Source organism: Mytilus galloprovincialis, chromosome 13 (assembly GCF_965363235.1).
Source record: "Mytilus galloprovincialis chromosome 13, xbMytGall1.hap1.1, whole genome shotgun sequence".
Lineage (NCBI taxonomy): Eukaryota > Metazoa > Mollusca > Bivalvia > Mytilida > Mytilidae > Mytilus > Mytilus galloprovincialis.
Genome location: NC_134850.1, coordinates 42,317,162 through 42,326,250, shown reverse-complemented (window position 1 = coordinate 42,326,250; position 9,089 = coordinate 42,317,162). Strand labels below are relative to the sequence as shown.

General features: G+C 34.9%; 1 long non-coding RNA gene across 1 annotated transcript; it reads left to right on the top strand.

Annotated features, from left to right (window-relative positions):
- Positions 1-5,160: 5,160 nt before the first annotated feature.
- On the top strand, positions 5,161-8,775 carry LOC143056449 (uncharacterized). The gene is made up of 3 exons (XR_012972346.1): positions 5,161-5,317; positions 7,478-7,663; positions 8,640-8,775. It is a non-coding gene; the product is annotated as an uncharacterized LOC143056449 (long non-coding RNA).
- Positions 8,776-9,089: the final 314 nt, after the last annotated feature.

The following is a 9,089-nucleotide window of genomic DNA, read 5'->3' as shown; positions in this document are numbered from 1 at the left end:
AGTGGTGGACAGCTGATTAATAAAGATACTTGCATAAATCTAGATATCACTGGAATCAGAATGTTCTCTAGTTTATAATGAAATAAATATAAAGAGTACTTTTATCAGATTAAAAAAGTTCTATCCAAAGAACATGGGGAACAAAATGCCTAATTTGAACATAAAAAACCTGAAATCAGGTCATGTTCATACCCATAAAGACATGATACGTGCACATTTTTCGTAATCAAAACTGTATGAAATTTATAGGTTTTTACCAGGTCTTTCAAAAAAATCTTGTTTGAGGGTACGGTCTTCTCCTCCGAAAGAGCTACAGTGGCTGCAAATAAGTTTTCATTTTTCACTGCCTAAAAAACAGGATGTTTACAGTGTTGTCTCCCCTCAAAACATGAATATTTAGTATAATTTTTAGAATTACTTTAATCATTCAACCTGTTTTAATTGAAAGCTAATTAACTATTTTTTACAATCAAATACAAAAAACATGATACTTTTTCACCAATTAAGTAAATGAACAGGGGTTTCCCTCCATGGTTATTTTTAGTCGGGGAATAACACCTAGTTTTTTTTATACGAAACTGTTTATAGCACCCTATAGGTTTGATAGTTCCTGATGAAAGTTAATTTCAGAAAAGGTGCTCCGAACGCATGCATTTTATAAAGTATAATAGGTTATTTTGCATATTAAGAAAACGCTACTTTTTGCACTTTTAGACTATGAACGTGGGACGAAAGATACCAGAGGGACAGTCAAACTCATAGATTGAAAATAAACTGACAATGCCATGACATTTATGATTTGATAAAACAATTTCAAGACAATTGAGTGAAAGATTATAACCAAACATCTTTTGATGTTTAACCGTACACTATAAAATCAAAGGGTGTGTGCTAGCTTATCATGAATTGCTAAAGAATATGGTAAACAAAAATCATATGTTAACATTTCTACAGCGTTGGAGATATCCGTGCAACATTGAATTTAAGTATATCGTATAAACGTATGAAACCAATTTCAGTTCACAGGACGAGTATTGTTGGGGTTGAATTTGAATTTAACAAACGTAGTGTGGAAAGTCAAAAGCATTAAACGTCTGTGAGCAACCAAATCATATCAGCCTAAAGCAAACCTGTAAATTGTCCTCATTGTCTGGGTGAGTAACAGATGCATCTAAAACCGTCTTTAGCTATCATTGGTTGAGTGAGGAACATCTCAACCCGTCTATAGTCCTAATGGTTTGAGTGGGTAACATCTAAACCCGTCTATAGATTTTATTGTCTGAGTGAGTAACATCTAAACCCGTCAATGGTCCTTATGGTCTGAGTGAGTAACACCTAAACCCGTCTATGGACTTCATTGTCTGAGTGAGTAACATCTTAACCCGTCTATGATCCTCATTGCCTGAGTGAGTAACACCTTCACCCGTCTATCGACAGCATTGTATGAGTGATTATCATGTGAACCCGTCCTAGAGACAGCATCCCCTAAGTGAGTACTAGTAACACATAAACCCGTCTAACGACAGAATTCCCTGAGTGAGTACTAGTAACACATTAACCCGTCTATCAACAGCATTGTCTGAGTGATTAGCATGTGAACTCGTCTAGAGACAGCATTCCCTGAGTGAGTACTAGTAACACCTAAACCCGTCTAGAGGCAGCATTCCCTAAGTGAGTACTAGTTACACCTGAACCCGTCTAGCGACAGCATTCCTTGAGTGAGTACTAGTAACACCTTAACCCGTCTATCAACAGCATTCCCTGGGTGAGTACTAGTAACACCTAAACCCGTCTATCGACAGCATTTTCTGAGTGATTAGCATGTGAACCCGTCTATCGACAGCATTCCCTGAGTGAGTACTAGTAACACCTAAACCCTTCTATCGACAGCATTCCATGAGTGAGTACTAGTAACACCTAAACCCGTCTATCGACAGCATTGTCTGAGTGATTCGCATGTGAACCCGTCTAGGGACAGCTTTCCCCAAGTGAGTACTAGTAACACCTGAACCCGTCTATCGAAGCATTCCCTGAGTGAGTACTAGTAACACCTAAACCCGTCTATTAACAGCATTCCCTGAGTGAGTACTAGTAACACCTAAACCCGTCTATCGACAGCATTGTCTGAGTGATTAGTATGTGAATCCGACTAGAGACAGCATTCCCTGAGTGAGTACTAGTAACACCTGAACCCGTCTTTCGACAGCATTCCTTGATTGAGTACTAGTAACACCTAAACCCGTCTATCGACAGCATTCCCTGAGTGAGTACTAGTAACACCTTAAACCGTCTATCGACAGCATTGTCTGAGTGATTAGCATGTGAACCCGTCTAGAGACAGCATTCCCTGAGTAAGTACTAGTAACACCTGAACCGGTCTATCGACAGCATTCCCTGAGTGAGTACTAGTAACAACTGAACCCGTCTATCGAGAGCATTCCCAGAGTGAGTATTAGTTACGCCTGAACCCATCTATCGACAGCATTCCCTGAGTGAGTATTAGTTACGCCTGAACCCGTCTAGAGACAGCATTCTCTGAGTGAGTACTAGTAACACCTTAACGCGTCTACTGACAGCATTCCCTGAGTGAATACTAGTAACACCTTAACCCGTCTATCAACAGCATTGTCTGAGCGATTAGCATGTGAACCCGTCTAGAGACATCATTCCCTGAGTGAATACTAGTAACACCTAAACCCGTCTATCGACAGCATTGTCTGAGTGATTAGCATGTGAACCCGTCTAGAGACATCATTCCCTGAGTGAGTACTAGTAACACCTAAACCCAGCTATCGACAGCATTGTCTGAGTGATTAGCGTGTGAACCCGTCTAGAGACAGCATTCCGTGAGTGAGTACTAGTAACACCTGAACCCGTCTAGAGACAGCATTCCCTGAGTGAGTACTAGTAACACATAAACCCGTCTATGGTGTTCATTGTCTGAGTGTGTTACATCTAAATCCGTCAATGGTAAGCATTGTCTGTGCGAGTTACATCTAGACCAACCTATTGTTATTGCCTAGTGATCAAAAAATAATCTCGTATATAGTCATCATTGCTTTAGTGAGTAACAGTTTCACCCGTCTAAAATCTTCAGTTTCTGAGTGAGGAACATCTTACCCAACTATAGGCATAATTGTCTGAATAAGTAAAACCTAACCCTGTTTAAAGTCACCCATGCCTGAGCGAGTATCATCTCAATCCGTATATAAAATTGAGAAAGGAAATGGGGAATGTGTCAAAGCGACAACAACCCGGCCATAGTCAGCATTGGCTAAGTTAAACACGTATAAAGTCATTATTGTCTGAATTAGCAGCGTCAGGCATAAATTACCTTAGCCGTATTTGGAACAATTTTTTTGAATTTTTGATCCTCAATGCTCTTCAACTGTATACTTGTTTGGCTTTATAATTATCTCTGAGCGTCACTAGTGATCCTCATGTAGACGAAACACGCACAAAGTGTATCAAATCATAAGCCTGTTACATTTGATAACCACTTAACCCGCCTATAGTCATCATCGTATAAATTAGCAGCATCTTAAATAATTTATAGTCATCAATATTCAAGTTACCAGCATCTTAACCTGCATATAGTCATCATTACTTTTCCTTAATGAGCACCGCCTTAACAAGTCTATAGTCATCAGTGTCTAAGTGAGCAACATCATAATTCATCCATATTCATCATTGTCTAAGTGAGCAACATCTTTGTTTGAGTGAGTACATGTAACATCTCAAACCGTCAAAAGTTACAATTGTCTGAGTGATTGACCCTTAAACCTATCTATAGTGATCATTTTCTGTATCATTTTAACTAGTATCTTTGACTGAGTGAGTTATATCTGAACCCGTCTATGGTAATCATTTTCTGAGTGAGTAACATATTACCCAACTATAGTCATAATTGTCTGAATGAGTGAAACCTAAACACGTCTAAAGTTATCATTGCCTGAGTGAGTAACAGCTTTACCCGTCTATAGTCATAATTTAAAAGTGAGTAACAGCTAAATTCGTTGTAAGTCACCATTGTCTTAGAAAGTTGTTTGCAATCGTACATAATTCATAAATTAAAAACAAGTAGAACATGATCTGCTCATACTTCCTCAGTGAGAAGAACGCTAATTGACAATCGACGCACTATGTCACCTTAATCTGCAATCAGATTGCCGACTGTCTCTGATTCATCGCTAAAAATTTCACAGTGACAGCCGACCTGAATAAAAGCAATAAAAGTTCAGTTTCTACGATATATGGTGATTTCCCGGCATATTTTGAAAAGTCGTTCCATATACACCCACCAAGTATCCTTTTTCCTCACTGGTCATACAAAAAGTCCAACCCAGTAAAGTACAATGCTAATAATTGATCAACGAAACCACTTTACGTAATGAATTAATGCTGTGCATAAAGAATGAGATACTTGGTTAACTTGAGTGACTTTGTAAATACAAAACATAGAGAGGTGTGGTGACAACTATCCACCAGAGTTCAAACAACGAAGATAGTAGTAATTATTACCTTGTCATAAAAACAATTATCATACTTAGTAGTTATTCCGCAAACTAATTATAGTATTAAGTATTACTAGAGTTTTATCAATCAAATATATTAATTAACATTTGGTTTTGAATAAGTTAATTAAAGGTCATTGAAAGATGCCCATCTGCATTTAGGATTTCATAGTAACTACATGTACATGTAGTTGCGGTTTATGTTCAGATCCATGTTCTGTTTTTAACGCATCTTGATAAAAAAATATAAGGAAACTTGTTTACATATTTCTCTTAAAATATATGTTAAAAAGATTTGTTATAATGAAAGATAAATTCATTATACGTCTTTCTATCAAAATATAAGATATCAGTTAATTAATTCTTTCTATTTTTATAGCAAAAAGTCATTCATACTTGTCAACTTTCAATACAATATTATTCAAAAAAATATTAATATTTTACCACTTTTCGTTACAAATTATGCTTTTTATTGCTAATTAAATTTTACATCTGACAATGTCATTTCTTATTATTCACCTTACAGTTTGAAATTAATCAGAATCGTTTACCACAACCACATTTTTGTGTTATAATAAATTGATACGTATGTTATGAGCATGCAAATAAGACACAAAACCACGCCTCCATTTGGATCTCTTTATATCAGTAAACATAAAATACAGGTTTTATATATTTGGGAATACTTGATCGTCCACTTTAGACCGGTAGAATAACTTGATTATCCGTTAAATTAATATTGAGAAGGATGAAACGCATTTTACTTTGTGTTTTTCTTGTTGTTACCTTGCTGCTAGTGTGCGGTAAGTTATTAGATTTATGCTTATAATATGCTTATAAATGTTAGTTTGACTTGTTTTGTTGTGGGATTTATATTACTATAATTCTGGAATTCAAATCTTTTGAATTCTTTTACCCACATTGCTAGAAATTTATAAAAACATATTTTAAATAATAGGGAAAAAAGGGCGTCTTTGTTGAAGCAATCACACAAACTTTTAGTGTAGCAATCAATGTTTATCGTATGTGTTAATCATAACATAACAACTACAAATAAAATTGTTTAATAGGACCGAAAAAAGGAAAAATATCTTTACCAAATTCCTTTCGAAAATGATGAAATAATTGATGAATGGCGTCACTTATACATTTTTACGGATTTCAGAATTAATGTTTGAACAAATGCGTTATAATAATACAAACTACAAAATGTCGTTTATTTATCAGTGTTAATATTACAATAATTACAAGGCGTTTTGTTTTGGTATTGCACAATTTTGTCAGTTCCCGGGCAGTTACATTGTGGATTGTGTGTTGTTAACAATGTTGCTGTAAATAAACTCATCATAGATACCAGGAATAAATTTTGTATTTACGCCAGACGCGCGTTTTGTCTACCAAAGATTCAGCAGTGACGCTCGAATCCAAGAAAGTTAAAAAGGCCAAATAAAGTACGAAGTTAGAGAGCATTGAGGACCAATGTCTTTCTACTTTTTGAACATTTGTTTTTTTGAACTATGGTTTTCCTCGGTTTAAGTTTGTAACTCGGAAGTGTTTTCTCTCAATCGATTTATGTCTTTTGAACACCGGTATACTACTGATGCCTTCATTTGCGTTGCCTTTTCCACACCGGGTGTCTTAATCCGAATTCTACGGAGTGATCAGAATTCTGAGAATCCATTACACTTTGTTAAGTGACATTTGCAAGTAAAATCTGGATCCCCTTCCAACGGAAGATTATGCTATGTGGGAAGCAGATACCGATTTTTCTTACCAATCGTGTTGCGGTCTCGTGTAATTGTTTCTCGGGCTTCGGATTCCTCATCAGATTTCGGTTTTAAGATACCTGGTGTTTTTTTTTTCTATCTTCTTATTTCTTTTACTCCTGTTTTATGTTTAGACATGTATCATATTTATAACAAAAATGTCCTACTTGCACAAAGTTATCTGATTTATTATCACATATGTAAGAAGAAGTGCCAGTTATCAAAAAAGCTTTTTCAAGATTCTTATCAGAATATTTGTAAGAAAATAAAAGATTCTTTATCATAGGTAGATTATTTGAAAACAATTGTTTACATCAGTGAACTTACAACTCGAACAATAATATCTATGCCACACAGAAGCCACAAAGATTGAAATTCGAACTATAGTTATCAAAGGTAGCAGGAATATAATTTAGTACGCCAGACGCGCTTTTCATCTACATAAGACTCATCAGTGACACTCACATCAAAATATTTATAAAGCCAAACAAGTACAAAGTTGAAGAGTATTGAGGATCCAAAATTCCAAAAAGTTGTGCCAAATACGGCTAAGGTAATCTATGCCTGAACATACACGTAAATGATGTTATAAACCACGGAGACAAATTAATATGACTTAATACACACAATCAAATCGTGCAAACAAACATTTGAATAAATCGTACAAATAACAAAATGGACATGTGTATCGTACAACCAAAATAAATCAATTACTATATCAAGTCATTTGCAACATAAAAAAATCTGTAAACATGACTTTTAAATGTTTTAAACACCTTTTTTCGTTTCCGGAAAAGATAATTTCCCATTAAAAAATCACGTGAAGTATAACTGCTACTGCCACAAACACATTACAAATATGTTTTTCTGGCCATTATCTTTCTGACTTAATGTTACTAATTTAACAGACCACCCATATTTTCAGCACCCTTTTGCCATAAATTTGGACCTTCTTTAATGTAAACATTTGTTCACCTTTTATAATTAAATTAGTGTTATTGGTTTTTTGGGGTTGTTTCAGTCAGCTGATGCCTGTTTATATCTAGTGAATGAATATATCAGAGTCTTGAAATGTTTTTGTATTGATAATCAAATACAAATTCATTCATTTTAGTTACCAATGCACAATTTCACAAAAACATGTGATAATTGCTTTTATTTTATCAATTGAACTACACATATAAATTATAATTTCAGATGGTCAAGTGATACCCGGTACCTGTCGGTGTTTCCCCAATGATTGTCCTGACCCGTTTGAAGAAGTATACTACCCCGGAGACTGTGAGGGATATAACGACTATTATAGAGGTATCATTTACAAGAGATGTTGTTTAATGAAGTTTTGGTTCGTTGATTGACCATAGAAAATCCCAAAATGAATTGGTAAGTATAATTAGTTTCAATGTATTTGATAAACATTCGTCTTTTGCTTTTCAAACTAGATTGTATTATAAAATGTACGTTCAATTTACTACAATAATATTTTAGAAGCTTTAGTTTTAATACCGTTGTTGTCGTATTAATAAGCCATGATCATAACAGGTCACAACGAGACCAATTGAACAGTTGTTAGTTTTTGTCTTACGTGAAATTATCGATTTTCATTTTATCGACTTCCTAATAATCAGATATTACTGGTATATCTTTTTTGTTAGAACCCACACAACCAAACAGGTAGTCCCTCTACGATACACATTTGAAATCCGAACGAAACTCGTACATATGTTGAGCTTTTAATATGCGCTAATACAGAAAACAAATATGCTTCCTGCATGGTTGCTTTACTAAATCGTTTTGTTTGTAGTATTTTGTGGACTTCTCCTTCAGTCGTCTTTCGTTTTGCAATGACGTTGTCAGTTTATCTTCGACTTATGTGTTTTGAGTGTCCCCTTGGTGTATACTGCCTTTAATTTGTTACAAAAGTTTATTCTAATGCAACAAAGTTTGTAACGTTCATTTTGATTGGATAACGTCACTTTCTTACATGGCATCAATTGACAATTGATGCTATGGGACGTACGCGCAAGCGCAGACGGCATATGACAGATTTTAAATACATGTTTTAACGTTGTTTTCTGTCAGTTTCATTAGAATGGAGATAACAATATTGTATTTTAAGCTCCGACGGCATCAATTGGGGATTTGATGGTCGCAAATACCCGTTTACTATCTCCGCTAACGCGTCGCCAGTAAACTTTATTTGCGACCATCAAATCCCCAATTGATGCCGTCGGAGCTTAAAATACAATACAGTTATCTCCTAAATAACAAGTTTTTACTCTTATCACACATGCTTGTAATTAGAGTAGATTACGTACATGTATAACCTTAATTAAATATCTTACTATTTATTTTGCAGAGTATAGATGCAACGGGTAGAAATAGGAAAGCCTCACCATGGGTGGAATTATTTGACACAAAGGGATTTTATAACTTTGTTAAATGTATTTTTGTACGTCTGTTTGTACTGTTGTTCAATAAATACGTTATTACAACACAGTTTTATAATTTCTATATGAATTTTCCAAGGAGGAAACACACATACAATACACAATTATTTAGAGATGAATATTGGGAAGATATTAAAAAGACACACATTCCCTTTACTCTTAAGAGGAGTATCATTTTCAACCTTTCTGTTGTACAGAAACAGAATTTGAAATTCAAAATTACTACATAAGGAAATGTCATTAATAAGTCAGGAATATGACAGTTGTTTAAATTCGTTTGACGTGTTTGAGCTTTTGATAGATATTTCTCCAGCAAGTTTCTTAAGCTATGAAATAGTTAATATTGTTAACATATGACC